Genomic DNA, 21,874 nt, shown 5'->3' with positions numbered 1-21,874 from the left:
TGGAGATTTATTTCCGAAATAAACCAAAATTTATTAAAAAAAGTAAAATCAAATTGTATCAATTATATTAATCGTATTATTTATTATTGAGTTTAATTGTTATGCACTATCAGTGTAATTTTTTTTACACCATCAATGCATCAAACCACTCAATTATATTACTTTAAAAAAAATTAAAATAAAAGTCAAACACTTCTAACAGATTAAAGGCTGTCATTCACTGACGGTGTAAAACTTCTTTACACTGTCAGTGTATTCCAATTAAATTCTTTATTATATTAATCAAGATATATAATTAAATATATATCATTTTGATTCAATAGTTTTTTATTCAAATACAATGTTTATATTATTAATTGAATGATTAATTATTACAAAAAATATTTAAATTCAATAGTTTTTTTTTTTTATTTTAAAAACTCTATAGTTATATGTTATTTTAACCAACTAAAATTCCTTTATGGTAAAATCATATCAAATATTTGAGAAAGAAAAATAATATAAACTTTTAAAATTGAGATAAAAATAATATATATAATTTAGTAAGAATATCCTCGTAGATCATCATAGTTAAATTAAGTATTATTGTCTCATAAATATCATATAAAAAGTTTGATTTTTTATTTAAAAATATAAAGTCTTTTTTGAATAAAATTGTTAATTTAAAAATATCAATAATTTGTTTTAAAGTTACTGATTTAGAAATATCAATAATTTATTATATATTTTTTAAAATGTTATCTTTTCATCAAAGAAAGCATTAAACTATTTATTAAACTAAATTATTGATTATAATAAATAATTTCATTATACTAAAATTATTGATTATAATCTTGATTATAATATATTTCATTATACTAAATAATTTATAATAAAAAAATATTCATTATACTAAAATAATTTATTACTAACAATGAATTTTACCAACCAATATTTATTAAATTAACCTATTGATTATTGTTATCACACCATTAATATAATTGATTCACTTTGATTTTAATTTTTTTTTAATAAATATTAAATTATTTCAAAAATGTATATTTGAAAAATTCCAAAATTAAATATTGAGATATTTTGGAAATGCATTTCTGAAAGCACCATTTTTCACAAAAAAAAAATGAATTTAGTGAATTCGGAGATGCATTTCCAAAAACACCTCTAAAAAATGAAATATGGTGCATTCGAAGATGCATCATCTTCGAATTCTAGGAATAAAAAAGGAATTGCACTAGAGGTGCTTGAGAATGTATAGAGGTGGAATGAGAAATTCCCGAGTAATTAACCCATAAAAAACGGGTTGGAAAGTTAGGCCTAGACAAATCTAAAATCGAAAAAAGAATACATGAAATTAACACCAATTAAGTGTGTTTAACACTCCCTTAAAATGAAGTGTATATTGTACAATCCTTTTCACAATCCTAGAAAGATTGTGAAAAGGACCACTATGCAATGGCTTAGTAAATAAGTTAGCCACTTGTTGGTTTGTCTGAATAGGGAGAAGATGAATGGTATTCTCTTGGACTTTGTCACGAATAATATGGCAATTCATTTCAATGTATTTTGTATGCTCGTGGAAAACAAGGTTGTTCATGATGTGGATGGTGGATTGATTGTCGCAATATATTATGACCGGGTTAGCATGAGATTTTGCCATGTATATAAGCCATTGGGCTTCACACGTCGTGTTTGCTAGAGCATGATATTCAATTTTGGAAGGTATATGAGATAAAAGGATGAATATTTTGAGGTTCTGATATGAGTTTATGATGTTTAGGAGAGTGATTGTTGATTTTCCTATGGAATAAAGTGAATAGCTTAAGATGTTTGTTGAGAATTCAATGAAAAAATTGGGAAAACGTTAAGAGAATAGATTGATCTGGGTGAGGTTTTGAAGAGTTTATGGGGAAAGAATAGGTATGAATGTTGAAGAATCTGGGTTAAAAATCGAAGAAATTATGAAAATAGGTATGAATATGAGAACTGGTTTTCTGGGTAGATTGAATGTTTCAACGAGTTTTTTTTAAGAACAACATCTTATAGATTAGATACCATCCAAAGAGGCCATACAAACACCAATGTCAACAGAACTTGGAATGAAACCATCCCAGGATCTAGACCCTACAAACTTCCCAACTTTCACCATATGGTGTGCATCAGTGTTAAAACTCCTACTAAGAAACAAAAGAGAAGCATCTCTAAAAATACAAAGCAAACTGTTACAATCTTTAACGTTAGGATCCAGAGCTGCGTTGTATTCATTCCCATTCACACTATCCACAATACTCAACGCATCGGAGTAGAAGACTACCATTTCGAGCTTTATCGCCTTTTCCAATTCCAATCCCAACTGTATTCCAAGAAGTTCAGCATAGGCAGGATCAACTTGACTAACAAACTTCTTACACGCTTCCAGAGACACTTCAACATTTGGATCCTTGACCACGCACCCCAAACATACCACTCCATCCTCGAAACACCCCGCGTCGACTTGAACCGTCCAATGACCCTTTGGCTTTGAGTCCATAGGGTTTTATTTGGCTAGCACCTTAGCATAAATTCTTGAAGCATTTAACTCATCAACAGCCTCACTAATATTCTGGGCTATATCATGTGGATTGGGAAGAATCTTTTTAAAAACTATCGCATTTCTCGCGTTCCAAATTCTCCACAGGCCCGTGCATATCACTTGTATCAATCTCCAATCTTTTTTCTTAAAGACATCAGCCACCCATTCATAGACACCACCTGAATTCGGCAGACGCACACCAAGAGGGGAGGAGAAGAATACCCGCTTAGCGAAATCGCATTGCAGGAAAACATGATTGATAATTTTAGGGTGCTTATAATAGATGGGGCATAAGTCATCGAGATGAATAAATTTTTTTGCCAAGTTGCAATTGGTTGGGAGAATATTGTTAAGTAATCTCCATATGAAATTCTTTGTTCTCTCCTGCAGGGGTGCTTTCCATAGCTGCTTCCATAAATCTCTTGCCAAGCAAGTAGAGGAACCCGCCTTTGCACTTTGGGCCAGCCTTCGCGATAAATGATAAGCAAATTTAGCTGACTATTCTCCATATTTATCATAATGCCAAATTATTTTATCCTCTAGGAATGTCCTTGATAAGGGTATGCTCTCAATGTGAGTTGCTTCCGATGGTGCGAAATTCTCCCTGAGTATTCCAGTGTCTCACCTTCCATTTTCTCTTTCAATAAGGCTTGAAACTTTTGCATTCGACATTACATCTTCCTTTGTTGTATGAAGCTTAAAACCCGGTATTGTTGGAATCCAATTATCCTCAGCTATTCGAACGTTCTCCCCGTTCCCTATTCTCCATCTATTTCCTTTAGAAACCACCTCTTTAGCACCACATATGTTGCGCCAAGCGTAACTCGGTTTGTATCCCACTCCTACTTCGAAAATACTGCATCTAGGGTAATATCTTCCCTTAAAAAACCTCTCAAGAAAGGATCCATCACCTCTTATCAGTCTCCACCATTGTTTCCCGAGCAAACTGCTGTTAAAATCTTTTATACCTCTGAACCCCAAACCTCCACCTCCATTACATACACTATCCAGAATCCAGTAACAGCTCATAATATATGTAGGTATAGCCTGTGCCAATGCTTTTATAAGGATCTCCTTGCCTTCCCTTGACAGGAAGCTCTCCTTCCATCCTTTCACCTTCTTCCACACTTTATCGACAACCAAGGAGAAGACTTCTTTCTTTGATCTACCGAAAACAACCAATAGCCCGAGATACTTTGCATGACTATCCACTTCTTTGAATCCCAACTGACTGCAAAGCGACTCCTTACAAAGCACCCACTATAAATTCCAACTCAATCTGATCGTAGGCCTTGGACATATTGAGCTTTAAGGCCATGGTACTTTTCTTCCCCGTTCTCTTGTTTTTCATCCAATGGAAGCACTCCATCGCAATTAGCACATTGTCAATTATCAACCTTCCTTTAATAAACGCGCTCTGTTATTCACTTATGACTGAAGGCAAGATTTCTTTCAACCTGTTTGCAACAGATTTCGTAACCGCTTTCATTATCACGTTGCAAAGGCTAATGGGACAAAATTCGTGAAGGGACCAGGGGTTCTTTATCTTTGGAATTAAGGCTATAAAGGTATAATTGATATCAGTCGGATCCCGTTGATTATTCAAGACATTCAATGCTACAACTACTATATGTTTTCCAACTGTGCTCCAAAACTTTTGAAAAAACAAAGCAAGAAGTCCATCAGGGCCAGGAGCTTTTGTGGGATGCATCTAGAAAATAGCTTCTTTAACTTCATGCTCTTTGTCAGTATAGTTCATTATATTACAATAGTATATAGCATTACTTGTAAATAAGTATATGATTATTTTCCACATCAGCATAGCTTAGATTAGATTTTCTCTTTTGTATATAAGGACACACACATGTAAGCTATTCATTGAAGGGATACAAATACAGTTTATCCTAACTGAATTCAGTTAGATTTCTTTTCTTGTTTCGTGCTTGCATCTTCATCTCTTTCATGGCTGCACGCGACTCTCCTCTCTTCTTGGTTGCCAAGGGTTTCACCATTGACATGGTATCAGAGCCTGCAAAGCTCTGGTAGCCATCACTATTCGGGTATTCGTTTCCTCTTGTTTGTGCATTTGTTTTCAGTGTTTTCCTTTTCGATTCCCCGTTCTTCATGTTTCCGCTTCCTTTCTCTGATTTTCGTTGTAAGAATCGATCTGCTTTCTGCAAATCGCTTTCTTCCTCTTTGCGATTTGCTATTCTTTTTCTGTGCTTCTTGTTCCCTTTGCGCAACCTATCTTGTCCTTAACCTCCATTGATGGCTTTCCTAAGCTTTACGGATTTTTCCACCAATTCATCTAATCCCTATTATTTGCATCCCAATGAGAATCCCTCTCTTGTTCTTGTTACACCCCTTCTTGATGATAAGAACTATCACACCTGGGCCAGATCAATGCACATTGCATTAATCTCCAAGAACAAAGAAAGGTTCATAGATGGAACACTTTTAAAGCCTCCTGTGTCTGATGTTCTCTATGCACCATGGGTTCGATGCAATACTATGGTATTGGCATGTATTCACCGCTCCAATCGGAATCTATCGCCAAGTCGGTTCTATGGATTGAAACAACTGTTGGAGTGTGGAAAAATCTGCAAATTCGTTTCTCACAAGGTGATATTTTCCGTATATCTGATATCCAAGAAGATTTGTACAAATTCCGTCAAGGAAGCCTTGATGTTTCCAATTACTTCACACAAATGAAAGTAATGTGGGATGAATTAGAGGCCTATAGACCCATTGCTGCTTGCTCATGTGCAATACCATGTTCCTGCGGTGCCCTTGCTTCTGTCAAAAAGTATCGAGAACAAGACTACGTCATCAGATTTTTGAAGGGGTTGAATGAAATTTTTTCTCAATCCAAGACTCAAATTATGATGATGCATCCTTTGCCTGATATAGATAAAGCTTTTGCCCTAATCATTCAGCAAGAACGGGAGCTTAACAATTCTCAATCTGCAATTTCCAACAATACCAATCCTGAAGAATCTGCTGCACTACATGTGAACACGGCTTCTAATCACAATTCTTCCAAACCTGGAAATGCAACTTTTAAGGGCAAAAGCAGTAACTATGGAGCTGGAAGAAGCAATAACAGGATATGTTCTCACTGTGGCAGGACCAACCATACGGTTGAAACTTGCTTCCTCAAACATGGATATCCTCTCGGTTTCAGAGGTAAAACAAAAACTTCTAACTCTAATGCTCAATCCGTGGCTTCTGTTGAAACAGGTCAAGGAACTCCCAGGCAACAATCCACTAAGTCTGTGAATGGTTTTACACAAGAGCAATATCAAAGTATCCTTGAGCTAATTCAACAATCCAAGACCAAACCTCAAGCCAACTCCATCACCTCCTCACCCTTCGTGCTTAACTCTCATTCCAACCATGAAAATGGTATGAATACTTCCTTATGGATCTTCGATACGGGTGCCACTGACCATATTACCTTTGATTTAGCTAATTTTACTTCACATAAAATCATTGTTCCCATTCATGTTAGTCTACCTAATGGTTCACAAGTTATAGCTTCAATTTCTGGTACAGTTCACATCTCTTCAACCTTAACCCTTTACAACGTGCTGTACATACCTAGTTTCCATGTAAACCTGATATCCATAGCTAAACTTGTTCAAAACAATGATTATATTGTTCATTTCACTAATGACTCATGCCAAATTCTGCAGAATCATTCCAAGGCAATGATTGGTTCAGCTAAACTCCATAGAGGCCTATATGTCATTGATTCCTCGCAACATTTTCGTACCTGCAATTCTACTATTCAGGACACTTCCTTTCTCTGGCATTCAAGACTAGGACACATTTCTCATACTGGTTTACAAACTGTATCAAAGATTTTTCCTTTTATTCCTTACAAATGTAATACAAAATTTCCTTGTGATCCTTGTCACTTTAGTAAACAAAAGAGATTATCTTTTCCTGTTAGTGATACTGTTTCTACAGCACCTTTTGAACTTCTACATGCTGATTTATGGGGTCCTTTTTCCGATATTTCAATCTTAGGACATAGGTACTTCTTGACTCTTGTTGATGATCATAGCCGGTATACTTGGATAATGTTTTTAAAAACCAAGGATCAAACTAAACAAAGTATTTTACAATTCCTAGCCCACATTAAAAACCAATTTCACACCACTTTAAAGTATTTCAGGTCTGATAACGGTTCGGAGTTTTGTCACTTTGTCTGAACATTTTTTATCCAAAGGCATTATCCATCAGAAATCCTGTCCATACACACCCCAACAAAATGGAGTGGTCGAAAGGAAGCATCAGCACATTTTGAATGTTGCTCGATCACTTTACTTTCACTCTAAAATTCCTCTTAATATGTGGAATTTCTGCATTCAACATGCAGTTCACCTCATTAATAGGTTACCAACACCCTTGCTCAACCTCAAGATTCCCTATGAAGTTCTATTTCACCACCCTCCAACCCTCATTCACCTCAAGGTTTTTGGCTGTTTGAGTTATGCCGTTTCCAACCAGGTCCATAAATCCAAGTTTGACCAAAGAGCAAAGAAAACTGTTTTTTTGGGATATAAGGATGGCACAAAAGGGTACATTCTATATGACCTTCAACACCACACTGTTTTTGTTTCACGACACGTTACCTTTTATGAGACCTTATTTCCATTCAATTCGAAGTCATGTGTACACCCTCCCTCAGAAATAAATCCTGCTAAAAATCCTACCTCTATGCCCACTTATGCTGATCATGACACATCACATCAGTTTCCTACATCTACTGATGTATCCTCATTTTTGGAAACTACTTCTTCTAGCTTACCTCACTCCTCCAGTCATGACAGGTTGGCTGCACCTGATAGCAACAACACAGCATAATCCCCCACCAGTCCTGATTCCCCGTGTCCCAATGATCTCTCTCCTTCATCCACTGAGTCCTTGCCGCTTAATCACTCTACTAGCTTCCCTTTATCCCATGGTCACTCACGATCCCAGTCTACTGAGGACACCAGTATTACTCAACCTTCCATGAATCCCCTAGCCATTTAACTCATCCTTCAAATACCCCTATAGCTCCTCCGGTTCGTCACTCTACCCGGGTATCTCATCCTCCTAGCCACCTTGCAGATTACCACTGCTATCTTGCTAGCAATTATCCTCTACCTACTTCACATACTCCTCTTTATCCTCTTTCTTCTGTAATCGCTTATGAGAAATGCTCTTCTGATTATAAACATTTCTCATGTTCCATTTCTTCCATTTCTGAACCAACCACCTATAAATAAGCCTTAAAACATGATTGTTGGGTTGATGCCATGAATATGGAGCTTAAAGCTCTTGCAGAAAATCAGACATGGACTGTTGTGGATCTGCCTCCTGGCAAAGTTCCTATTGGCTGCCGTTGGGTGTATAAGGTAAAGCACCGTGCAGATGGCTCGATTGAACGCTACAAGGCTAGACTAGTCGCCAAAGGATATACACAGACGGAAGGCATTGATTACTTTGATACCTTCTCACCAGTTGCCAAGCTTACTACCGTTCGTGTACTCCTTTCTCTTGCAGCAGTTAAGGGATGGCATTTAGAACAGTTGGACGTTAATGACGCCTTTCTACATGGAGAATTACATGAGGAAATTTATATGAGTCTTCCCCCTGGTCTTGCTGGACATGATGCCTCTAAGGTGTGTAAACTGCAGAAATCTTTATACAGTCTCAAGCAGGCCAGTCGGCAATGGTACTCGAAACTTTCTAGTTTTCTGATCTCCATAGGTTATCACCAGTCTAAAGCTGATTATTCCTTGTATGTTAAGTATGATTCTCCTCACTTTACTGCTCTTCTTGTCTATGTTGATGATGTTGTTCTAGCAGAAAATTCTTTGAGTGAGATTCAAAGTGTTAAATCTCTTTTACATAAAAAGTTCAGAATTAAGGACCTTGGCAAACTTAGATATTTTTTGGGCTTGGAGATTGCCAGGTCTACTACAGGCATTTTTCTGAATCAACGAAAATATACTCTTGAGCTTTTACAGGATGCTGGTGTTCTTGCAGCTAAGCCATCCACAGTGCCTTTTGATCCAAATGTTAAGCTTTCTCTTCTTGATGGTGATCCATTTGAAGATCCCTCTTTATATCGCAGGTTGATTGGGCGCCTCATTTACTTAACCAACTCGCGGCCAGACATCTCATATGCGGTTCAACACTTGAGCCAGTTTATGTCTCAACCACGAGTGCCTCATCTTCATGCTGCAAATCGTGTCCTCAGATACTTGAAGTCTGCTCCTGCTGTTGGTATCTTATTTTCTACAACAAGTGAGCTCAAACTTCTTGGTTTTGCAGATTCTGATTGGGCCAGGTGCCCTGATACTAGGAAGTTCGTCACTGGCTACTGTGTGCTGTTAGGGTCCTCTCTCTTATGTTGGAAGTACAAGAAGCAACACACTGCATCTAGATCTTCCACTGAAGCTGAGTATAGAGCATTGGCCTCTATCACATGTGAAATTCAGTGGTTGCAATTCCTATTTCGTGACTTCCGTATAGAGTTTTCTCAACCTGCTTCCATCTTTTGCGATAGCAAGTCTGCTATCTATTTGGCACACAATCCTACTTTCCATGAACGAAGTAAGCACATTGAGTTAGATTGTCATGTGGTTCATGAGAGACTTCAAGCAAAACTCATTCATTTGCTGCCTATATCCACTCATGACCAGCTAGCAGATATGCTTACCAAGCCATTACACTCCCATGCTCTCAAGAGATCTTTACTCAATTTAGGTCTTTGTAGCATCCAAAGTCCAACTTGAGGGGGGCTGTTAGTATAGTTCACTATATTACAATAGTATATAGCATTACTTGTAAATAAGTATATGATTATTTTCCACATCAGCATAGCTTAGATTAGCTTTTCTCTTTTGTATATAAGGATACACACATGTAAGCTATTCATTGAAGGGATACAGATACAGTTTATCCTAACTGAATTCAGTTAGATTTCTTTTCTTGTTTCGTGCTTGCATCTTCATCTCTTTCATGGCTGCACGCGACTCTCCTCTCTTCTTGGTTGTCAAGAGTTTCACCATTGACACTCTTCAAAAGGTGTAGCACATAATTATGTTTCAACGAGTTTTCTAGGTAGGTTTAATGTTGTTAAAATCAGAGATGAATTTTTGAACGAATAGCAGTTTGAATGATAATATGTAATATCCAATGCGAGACACTTGGCGCTATAGATGAGATAAGGAATGTTATAGAGAATCTGAATGGCTTGCATGCAATGTGACACATAAATTGTGAAGCAGAGAGAGTTAGCAACTTAGAAAAACGTTGGAAAGGAAAGAAATGTTTTTTCTAAAAAAACTCTAATGATACCATGTGATTTGATGCTTCTTTGTCATCAACAAAAACGAAGAATTCATAAAAGAGAACAAGAGTGAATGAAAAACAATTTCATTCAAATTCAAAAGGGCTAGATTATATATATGAGAATTTCTTAATAAATTTTTATAGGAGTGAAATAAATCCCTGAAAATCTGAAAATATTTTTCGGAGGTGTTTCTCAGAAAACACCCTTGTTTACACGTTATTATTATTTGAACGTTGGAAGTAAACATTTGTGTGGTATTCTCAGACATGCATATCTGAAAATATTGTTATACCAGCTTGCTGCATGATCACCCTACCACTATTTCATTCTCTTCATTTCACCCATAACCAAAATCTACCATAAAACTTCAACCATTCTCAATCAACTTTTCGTCTCCAAACCAAGTTTCAAGTGTTTCATCATATCAAATAGAGCATAGGAAGTTGTCTTTTAAGGTAAATTTTCCTCATTTCATCTCTCATTTTCTTGTATTGATGTTGAGTTTCAAATGAAAAAAAGCATCACATCGGATATGCATATCCGAAACCCACTTAATATATTTCGGATGTGCATATTGAAATATGCCCTGTTATAAAAACAAAATTTTGTTTTAACAAATTTTGTGTTTTTGCTCGTTTTAGATATGGTGCGCCCCGACGTGTTTTCCAAAGCTGTTGTAAAGGTTTTAGACAAAGTGAATGATGATGCTAAGCCGAATGAGGTGAAGGACGATGTTAAAGCGATTGATGTCTGTAATACGGTGAACTGACTTTTTATCGATCGGAATGTCGCGGTAAGCAAGAGTCGCCACCGACTTTTATTTTATCCAAACAAATTTGGAAAGGCAAAAAGAAACAGAAAAAAACCCTTTTAAAGAAATCTAAGTTCGGGGGGTAATTTATGCAAAGGGAAGGTGTAAGGCACCCTTTGCATCCATGGTTTTCCATGGGCTCTTAATTGCTTTGCTTGCTCGTTTGTTTTAGAAAATGTAGATGAAAGAGATAGGGACTTTAGCTCGTAAATGAGCATTGCCCTTTTGAAAAATTATGAGAAAGAATATAATAAAAAGGTTTGAGCATTGCAAGGCAATTAGGGGCAGTTACCTTAAACTCAGATGATAGGTCTCTTTTTAGCCTTTCAGAATGAAAGGGTCTATCCTTGCCATAAGAGGGCAGGAAGCCTTTCGTTTGGAGGTTGAAGGGTCATCGAAGCATCCTTTGCCATAAGACTGTCCCATGCCATAGAAGGGCAGGTAGTCTAAGGTAAGGATCAGAATAAGCCTTATTCGTAGGCAACCAGAAGATACCTCAGCCTTATTCGTGGGCAACTTCCGAGGGTCGAGGTCATTTGTGTACCGAAGGCAGCATCATTTAGGGTCGTGACCTTTTTATCGAGGCAACATGGCTGAGGTATCCTCGTATTCGAGGGACATGGCTTATTCTGCAAAAAAAACACGAAGGCAACAGGCAACAGGCAACAAGGCAACAGAGAGGTTACCCAAAAGCGTGCGGGTGTGCAACAATCACGTGATTATGTTTAGATATTTATCTTTTAATTAGTTATTCTAATTCAGTTTAAGGCTTGCACTCCCTAAGATTACTAACCACGCAATAATATAAAGCAATAAAGGGGAAGGGGACATTGTAACCAGCGGATCCCTTATCAGGGTTTGACACAAGTAATAATAATAAAAGGCATAAAATAAAATGAGGTTAAGGGTTACCAACAACGTAGCTTTGGCAATTGATAAATCCTGAAAAGGAAAAAGACAAGACAGAAAACATATAGTGAGTGCATTATCAAATTCGAGGGCAAACCTCATTAATTACAAAAGAAAATAGGATAATAAATTAGAAATAGGATAGGGAGAAAGTACTTAGCTTGGCATTTGCCTGACAGGGTTGAGGGCAAGGGTTTGCCAGAAGCATCGACTCTGACCATTAGGAACAAGCAAAGAAACAAATAAGGCGTGAGTGTATCATCAGATTCGAGGGCAAAGGAAAAATAAAGAATAAATAAATATAAAAATAATAGTTAAAAAAGTGAGGGTACTTAGCTCTGATTTGATCTGATATGGTTGATAGGGTGCCTTTAAGGTTAAGGCTGAAAAGAAACAAGGCAGGAAAGGATAAAGGCGAAACAAACCCTAATTTAAAATATAAATCAAATATAATTTAAATTAAATTAAACTGAGTACTTAACTTTGGCTTTTGAATCAGGCGCGTAGTCGGAAGGCGTTTGAAAAGATAACCCTGAAAAAGGCACAGAAGAAGAAGATTTTTAGTGTAGGGTAAACCCTAATTAGGATTCAAATTCTTTGTAATGACAAATTGATTTAATTAATTATTGGTCTTGCGACCTAATTAATTGAATCGAAATAAAGAAATTAAATCGAGTGTAAAAATAATTTTTTTGGAATTTTTTGGAATTAAAATAAGGCAAATATGCAATTTTGAAATAGTATGTAAATAATTAAATCACTTTAAATCCATTTTTAATAAAAATAAAATAAATAAAAATATTTAAAAAGTTATTTTATAAGTTTTTATATAATTTATATATATAGCAAATTTATTTGAAGAAAAAAAACAACATATATGCATATTATTTCAAAAATAAAAGTATCATGTAATAAAAAAGAAAAAAAATCTAGGACTTAGCGTAAGTAATCCTGTGTGGCTCGGCTCTGAAGACCACGGTGGACCTGCGTTCTTGTGCGCGTTGGATAGGCTGGAGCGTTGATCCTGTGGCTAAAAACGTGAGGGTGCATCCTGTGCGTGTGGACCGAGAAGTATTGAATCTGTCTGATTCAAACTCCAAACGCGCGCGTAAACGGGCCACTAGGGAAGCGCCACGTTGTCGTCTTCTTCGCCAGTCCGTCGTGTTAGCCCTGTTGGGACTTTTACCTACGGACACCCCTCCGTTGCTAGAACTTGCAAGCTACGAATGCAACCAAACGCAACAAGAAATATTTCGCGACCCCATGGATGTGATCGTCCAGGTCTCACGATTCTAATGATACTAATTATTAGGTCCAATTTTACTTAAAACAAAAAACCCTATTTCAAAGTCAAAAAACCTAACAATGGCGAAATGTTCATAACGGCATGGAAACGCAATTAAAGCTCCAGAATCAATCAGTATATCATAACAAACATATATATGCAATTAGATTTTGATGTGGATGCATGAATCATTGAGATCGAATGATTTTCAGAAAGTTCAAACCGTGAGGTGTTGAGGGGATTCTGGTCGTGCAAGGACTTGGAGATGATCTGAATAGCTTCAGGAGAACTCAAGGAATGTTTCTGAACCTTAAAATCTCTTCGAATCACCCTGCTACTTCCAATTTCGAATTCCAATTTTCTTGAAAATTTGGGAGCTTGATTAGGGTTCTGCAGAGCAAGCATTCGTAACCCTAGGGGTCTGCTCTTGTTTGATACTTATAGAGGATGATTTAGGGTTGATATTCTTGGAGAAAATCCAATTGAATCAAAGATTGCCATTAGAGAAAATATGATTGAAAATTATGTTCAAAAAGTTTCCAAATTTGGTTTAATTCCAATATTTTTTACCAAGCTTTGTGGACCACGAAAATTAACTCATTAATGTGATTTATTTGATTGGAATTGGAGCAAAATAAAATCTCTAACTATTTTTATGATTTTATATATTTAATTTATGATTTAAAATAAAAACCATAAAAAAAAATAGCAAAATCCTAAAAACAATAAAGCTTTGGTTTTAGGGCGTGCATGGGCTCAAAGTGAAGATTGGATTAGTAGAACCTAGGCCCATTTGGAAAATTTTGGATTTTGAACCTTTCCTTTTCACATTTTTTTCTCAAAAATAGTCCAACTTTGACAAGGTGTATTTCTCTCAATTCTTGAGGTATGGAAGTGTTCTTGGACTTTTTGGAATCCTTAGAGAGTCCTCTAACCAATGTCTTTGGTCCTATATCAAAATCATTTTCCATTCTCATTTTATGACCTTTTGAAAAAAATGTCTTTTTGTTGACTTTTGAAAGGGACCTATAATGTATGAAGCCATATCTCTTAAACCATTGACCTATGGGCTCTGATTCTTGGACCATTGGATAGAGGAATGAATTCTCTTCAAAATGAGCTTTGGTGGGAATTTTTCTGATGAAGTATGAATATTTGGTGAATTTTCAAAGTTTGATTGACTTTTTTAGTTCATGCCCAAAATAGTAACTTTTGACTTTTGACTTCTCTGATCTTTCCTTGCATCATCATGATCAACCCTTGATCAAATGATGATTTGAGGGTTATGAGGATGTTGTTGACCAAATATCTTGAATTTTGACTGTATTTTGACTTGAAATGACTGTTTTGCCCTTGAGAGTCGACTGTTGACCTAATCAGGATTTAAGGGACTAAATTTGTTCTGTTTGACTTGAACCTTTATATGGAGATACTTTGGGATGTTGGTGACCCTATGGAACCCCCTTGAGCCATTGATTCAATGATTTTCCATTAAATGACCTAAACCCTAATTCAGGGCCTTGTATAGGAGAGTGTATTTTGGAGCTTTGTGTTTTGATTTGATTTTGTGCAGGAGAAAATGTGTGGGCAAATTTTGGGGTATGACAGCTGCCCCTGTTCAATTATCTTAAACCTGAAGATGTAGAGTGGTTTGTGTGCCAGTCGGTATCTGAAGGTGGAAGATGATTGAACACTAGAATACCAAGAAATTTGCCCTAGCTGATGTAGGGACTTTTGTCGGAGATGGGCTTGAAGATGCCATCCAGCAAATCATACATTAGATTCGGTTTGGAGTGTTTGAGAAGTATTTGTTAGAGATTGATCGTGTTAGCGTTGTTCGTGATGAGAGAAACGGGTCATACATTTAGACCATATATTAGACCATATCTGAGGAGGGATATCAGAACGAGTTATTCATTAAACCATATCTGAGGGTGAATACCAGAACGAGTCATACATTAAACCATATCTGATGGATAATGCCAGAACGAGTCAAACATTTAGACCATATCTGACTAAAAATACTGGAACGGGTCGTATATTAGACCATATCTGATGGATAATGCCAGAACGAGTCATACATTTAGACCATATCTGACTAAAAATATCGGAACGGGTCGTATATTAGACCATATCTGATTAAGAATACCGGAACGGGTCATATATTAGACCATATCTGATTAAGAATACCGGAACGGGTCATATATTAGACCATATCTGATTAAGAATGCTTGTTTGTTAGGGTTGATGAATTATTTGACGAAGTTTTGGGATGTAAAAAGGCTTGTCAGAATGAATCTCCAGCTTGATTATACCTGAGAGGAATGATTGTCGAGGCGGAACCTGAAAACAAAGTATGCAATGTCATGATGCATGTAATGAATGAGATGGGATTCTCAAAATAAATGAGAAACTTGCATGAAGTGATGTATGCAATGTATGAATATGTTTATGACATATGATATGCGAATATGATTTATGTTGTCCTGATTGAGAAAATAAATCTCTATATCCTTGTGATTTTATTGTCGGATCTTGTCTTGAAGATGCTCAGCTGGTGATTTATGGTTTCTGTAATACGGTGAACTGACTTTTTATCGATCGAAATGTCGCGGTAAGCAAGAGTCGCCACCGACTTTTATTTTATCCAAACTAAATCAGAAAGGCAAAAAGAAACAGAAAAAAACCTTTTAAAGAAATCTAAGTTCGGGGGGTAATTTATGCAAAGGGAAGGTGTAAGGCACCCTTTGCATCCATGGTTTTCCATGGGCTCTTAATTGCTTTGCTTGCTCGTTTGTTTAGAAAATGTAGATGAAAGAGATAGGGACTTTAGCTTGTGAATAAGCGTTGCCCTTTTGAAAAATTATGAGAAAGAATATAATAAAAAGGTTTGAGCATTGCAAGGCAATTAGGGGCAATTACCTTAAACTCAAATGATAGGTCTCTTTTTAGCCTTTCAGAATGAAAGGGTCTATCCTTGCCATAAGAGGGCAGGAAGCCTTTCGTTTGGAGGTTGAAGGGTCATCGAAGCATCCTTTGCCATAAGACTGTCCCATGCCATAGAAGGGCAGGTAGTCTAAGGCAAGGATCAGAATAAGCCATTTCGTAGGCAGCCAGAAGATACCTCAGCCTTTTTCCGTAGGCAACTTCCGAGGGTCAAGGCCATTTGTGTATCGAAGGCAGCATCATTTAGGGTCGTGACCTTTTTATCGAGGCAACATGGCTGAGGTATCCTCGTATTCGAGGGACTTGGCTTATTCTGCAAAAAAACACAAGGCAACAGGCAACAGACAACAAGGCAACAAGGCAACAAGGCAACAGAGAGGTTACCCCAAAAGAGTGTGTGTGTGCCACAATCACGTGGTTCAGTTCAGTTATTTATCTTGTAAATTTAGTGATTCTATGTTCACTTCAAAAGTTACACTCCCTAGGATTACTAACCACGCATTTAAATAATATAGTCAAAACAGATATGGGGGAGGGAAATTGTAACCAGCGGATCCCTTAATAGGGTTGACACAAGTAATAATAATAAAAGGCATGAAATAAAATGAGGTTTAGGGTTACCAACAACATAGCTTTGGCAATTGATAAACCCTGAAAAGGGAAAAGACAATATAGTGAGTGCATTATCAAGTTCGAGGGCAAACCTCATTAACTACAAAAGAAAATAGGATAATAAATTAAAAATAGCATAGGGAGAAGGTACTTAGCTTGGCATTTGCCTGACAGGGTTGAGGGCAAGGGTTTGCCAGAAGCATCAACTCTGACCATTAGGAATGAGCAAAGAAACAAATAAGGCGTGAGTGTATAGGCAGTTCATTGATATTTAAATTTAACCCTAATTTGTTAAGAAAACAGAATGAAATAAAAAGATTATTTAAACTAAATACAAGATAATACTTAGCTTTCGAATTTGATCTGATATGATTAGAGTCGGAGGTTGCCTCGGAGGTAAACCCTGAAACAAAGGAAAAGGCAAAATAAATGGATGTGAGTGTATGCGGTGTTCAAAAAGTAACCCTAATTTAAAAGGGAATAAAATAGACTTTAAAAATAAATAGGGTACTTAGCTTCGAGTCTTGATCGGGCGCATTGCCGGAGTGAACCATATTGGTAACCCTGAAAAGACACAGAAAACAGAAGTATTTAGTGTATAGCATGATCTTCGTAAACCCTAATTTGGGTACGAATTAAATAATTAAATAAGAAAGTACGGATGAATTAATTAATTATTGGTCTCACGACCTAATTAATTAATCGAGATAAAGAATCGAGTGCAACAATACCTTTTTATAACTTTTTTATGGAGTTTTGTGAATTTTTTAGAATAAAGTAAAATATGTATGAAATTTTTTAAATAAATATGAATAAATAAATGAATATTATAATAAAAAAAATAAATAAATATATTTACTAAAACATATATCACATATTATAAATAAATTATTAATGGAATAAAAATGCATAAGAAATAATTTTATATAATATAAATATGTCAAAATTGATTATTATTAAAGAATAAATTTAAAAAAACAATATATATAGTTTTATAAATAAAAAAACAAAGAAAAAGAAAGAGTATATATATATTATAAATAAAAGAAAAACAGGCTGTGTAATAAAAAATAAAAAAAATTGTAAAAAACTTAACTTTCGATTCAGTGTGGCGCAGACGTATGAGAACATGGTGAGCCTGCGCTTCATGTGCGTGAGATCTGGGTGGAAGATGATCAAAGGGCCGGAGCGAAGAGGGTACACGATAGCGCGTACGTCTTAAAGCACGTGATCTCCCAGTTTTCAATTCAAAAGCGCGCCATGGACAACCAATGGGAGACTGACACGTATCGTCTTCTTCCTTGGAATTTCTGAAACAGACTTTTTATAGCCCTCGTTGCACATACGCTGCAAAAGCCTCATACCTACCACACCTGTGCATCACGAATACGACCAAACAAGTACAAAAATTTGGCGCGAGGCCATAAACAAGTTCGTCTCATCCATACGAATCTCATGGTACCTGTCTTATCGCCTAATTTGTACTAAATAAAAAAGCCCCAATGTAAAACCTAAGAAATCGTTCATGGCGGATCGTGACTATTATGCCCAGAAAGCAAATCAAAACTCCAGAAACGTTATCAACATTATGAACAACGTAAATATGCATATGAATTTCAGTAATAATGCCTCAATGATAGGATTCAAACCAAGATTTAAATCGGCCAAATAAGAACTTACAGTGACCGATTCTTGATGCTTTAGAGCCTGGGAATGATTGGTAAAGCTTCCTTGATGATCCTGGAACACGTTGCAATCAAACAACCGACTTGAATTAGCCTTCAATTCTGAATCCGCGTTTGAGATTTTCTTGCTTTTTGAACTCGAGTTAGGGTTCTTCTCTGCAGCCAACTTGTAACCCTAACATCTGGCATTGTTCATGTATTTATAGAGATGATTTTAGGGCAACAAAATTGAACCAAATCTCTTTGTATCTTGTGATTGAATTTTGGGAAAATTTGATTGAGATATGCTTCCAAATCTTTCTAAAATTGTATTTTATTGGGCTTCAAGTATTATGCACGAAATTGGCTGATTGGTGGGAGATATTTGATTCAATTTTTGACTTAGAATTAAAGCAAAATCAAATCTTGCATTATTTTCATATTTTATATAATTAAATCATGATTTTAATGAATTAAAACCATAAAATAATAAATAAAATAGTAAAAATAACTTGCTTCTAATTCTAGCACGTGGATGGGCTTAAAATAAGGTTAGAATAAAAAGAATGCAAGCCCATTTAGAAATATTTTGAATTTTAGGCTTTTTCTTTTTGTACACCCTTGAAAAATAGATGGACTTGTGCACCATGCCATTTTTTCATGTCTCAATATTTTTTCAAGCTTGTGACCATTTTGGAAACCTTAGAGAGTCCTCTAACCAATGTATTTGGTCCTATATCAAAATCATTTTCCATTCTCATTTTATGACCTTTTGAAAAAAATGTCTTTTTGTTGACTTTTGAAAGGGACCTATAATGTATGAAGCCATATCTCTTAAACCATTGACCTATGGGCTCTGATTCTTGGACCATTGGATAGAGGAATGAATTCTCTTCAAAATTAGCTTTGGTGGAAATTTTTCTGATGAAGTATGAATATTTGGTGAATTTTCAAAGTTTGATTGACTTTTTTAGTTCATGCCCAAAATAGTAACTCTTGACTCTTGACTTCTCTGATCTTTCCTTGCATCATTATGATCAACCCTTGATCAAATAATGATTTTAGGGTTATGAGGATGTTGTTGACCAAATATCTTGAACTTTGACTGTATTTTGACTTGAAATGACTGTTTTGCCCTTGAGAGTCGACTGTTGACCTACTCAGGATTTGAGGGACCAAATTTGCTCTGTTTGACTTGAAACTTTACATGGGGATACTTTGGGATGTTAGTGACCCTATGGAACCACCTTGAGCCATTGATTCAATGTTTTTCCATTGAATTAATCAAACCCTAGTTCAGAGCTTTTGTATAGGAGAGTGTGTTTTGGAGCTTTGTGTTTTGATTTGATTTTGTGCAGGAAAAAATGTATGGGCAAATTTTGGGGTATGACAGCTGCCCCTGTTCAATTATCTTAAACCTGAAGATGTAGAGTGGTTTGTATGTCAGTCGGTATCTGAAGGTGGAAGATGATTGAACACTAGAATACCAAGAAATTTGCCCTAGCTGAAGTAGGGATTTTTGTCAGAGATGGGCTTGGAGATGCCATCCAGATTCTTGGGATTTGATTGTGATGGGTTTGAAGATGCCATTTGTCTCAATAAGTTTTGAAAGTCAGAATGAATCATACGTTAGATTATATCTGAACTTGAAGTGTTGAGAAATGGTTGTTAAATGTTAATCGTGTCATTTCTGTTCGTAGTAACAGGATTTAGACTTTGACAGTTGATCGCATCTACCTCGTTTGTGATGATAGATTTAGATCTTGTAAATAGAATACCATAACGGGTCATACATTAGACCATATATGATAGAGGACGTCAGAACGAGTCATGCTTTAAACCATATCTGCAGGAGAATATTAGATCGTATTTGTTGGAGGGTGTCAGAACGAGTCATTCATTAAACCATATCTGAAGGATAATGCCAGAACGAGTCATACATCTGACTGAGAATACCGGAACGGGTCATACATTAGACCATATCTGATGAAGGATGTCAGAACGAGTTATTCATTAAACCATATTTGAGGATAATGCCAGAACGAGTCATACATTTAACCATATCTGACTGAGAAATACCGGAACGGGTCATATATTAGACCATATCTGACTAAAAATACCGGAACGGGTCGTATATTAGACCATATCTGATTAAGAATACCGGAACGGGTCGTATATTAGACCATATCTGATTAAGAATACCGGAACGGGTCGTATATTAGACCATATCTGATTAAGAATACCGGAACGGGTCGTATATTAGACCATATCTGATTAAGAATACCGGAACGGGTCGTATATTAGACCATATCTGATTAAGAATACCGGAACGGGTCGTATATTAGACCATATCTGATTAAGAATACCGGAACGGGTCGTATATTAGACCATATCTGATTAAGAATACCGGAACGGGTCGTATATTAGACCATATCTGATAGAGAATGTTTGCTTGTTAGGGTTGATGAGTTATTTGACGAAGTTTTGGAATGTAAAAAGGCTTGTCAGAATGAATCTCCAGCTTGATTATATCTGAGAGGAATGGTTGTCGAGGCGGAACCTGAAAACAGAGTATGCAATGTCATGATGCATGTAATGAATGAGATGGGATTCTCAAAATAAATGAGAAACTTGCATGAAGTGATGTATGCAATGTATGAATATGTTTATAACATATGATATGCGAATATGATTTATGTTGTCCTGATTGAGAAAATAAATCTCTATATCCTTGTGATTTTATTGTCGGATCTTGTCTTGAAGATGCTCAGCTGGTGATTTATGGTTTCTACTTGGGGATGATTAGTAGTTTGATGTACCCTGTTTTTAGAGATAAACCATGTTGGAGAAGAGCAACATATTGCATGACCGGTAATGCGGAAGATGTAAACTCTGTTGGGGAGTCATGTCTTTGTTGAGACGAATATGTTTAAAGATGTCTTCTTAATGATTACTCTGCGGGGAGGTGGTTTTGTGAACCTGGCTCTGTGGGGAGACATGGGTGTCTTGAAAGTTGCCCCCAGTATCATAGTAACTTACTATTTGGTTCAGGACACGCCACTGAGTATTGATCAAGATGTTGAATTTGGACTTGCATAGATTTGCCCCAGTTAGTAGGAACTTTGGAAAGATTCGCCTCGCGAGGACTTTATGAGATGTTCACTATGGGCGATATGCCCCCAGTAATCATAGGCTCATGACAATATCTTACGTTGATTGGGGAGTAGTGTTTAGATATACTTAGATGCATGCCCCTGATTGTTCGAGCATCCATGAGAGATTCTCGGAATCTTGACTTGATTGCCCCAGATTGATTGGACAAAACATGTCAAGCCCCTTGTATACGTAAGAGACAGGGCTTCCTTGGAGTAATTTTGTCTGTCGGGATAACTTTCAATCACTAGTTGTTCCATGTGCAAGTTCTTTCTGTTGCTAACGTTTGAAATTATGTAGCAGAATTTGTTTAATAATGAATTCATGAGATGCACTGCATACGTTTGTCTTGAGTTTGTTGAAAAACATTAAAATTGGATATGTAAAAGCATGATGTTTATAAAAACGTGATGTTTGTAAAAAAAACGAAGTGTCAACTCAGCATTTGTGGTAAACCTTAAGGAGTCAGGATACCTTTTTTGTGACAGTATGCTTTCGAACTAACCCTGCTTCAGTTAGGACTTTTAAGGGTTGTAACGTGGCTTGGTTCACGGTTTAAGAAACGAAGGATAAA

Source organism: Vicia villosa, linkage group LG7 (assembly GCF_029867415.1).
Source record: "Vicia villosa cultivar HV-30 ecotype Madison, WI linkage group LG7, Vvil1.0, whole genome shotgun sequence".
Classification (NCBI taxonomy): Eukaryota; Viridiplantae; Streptophyta; class Magnoliopsida; order Fabales; family Fabaceae; genus Vicia; species Vicia villosa.
Note: the sequence above shows the minus strand (reverse complement) of the source record.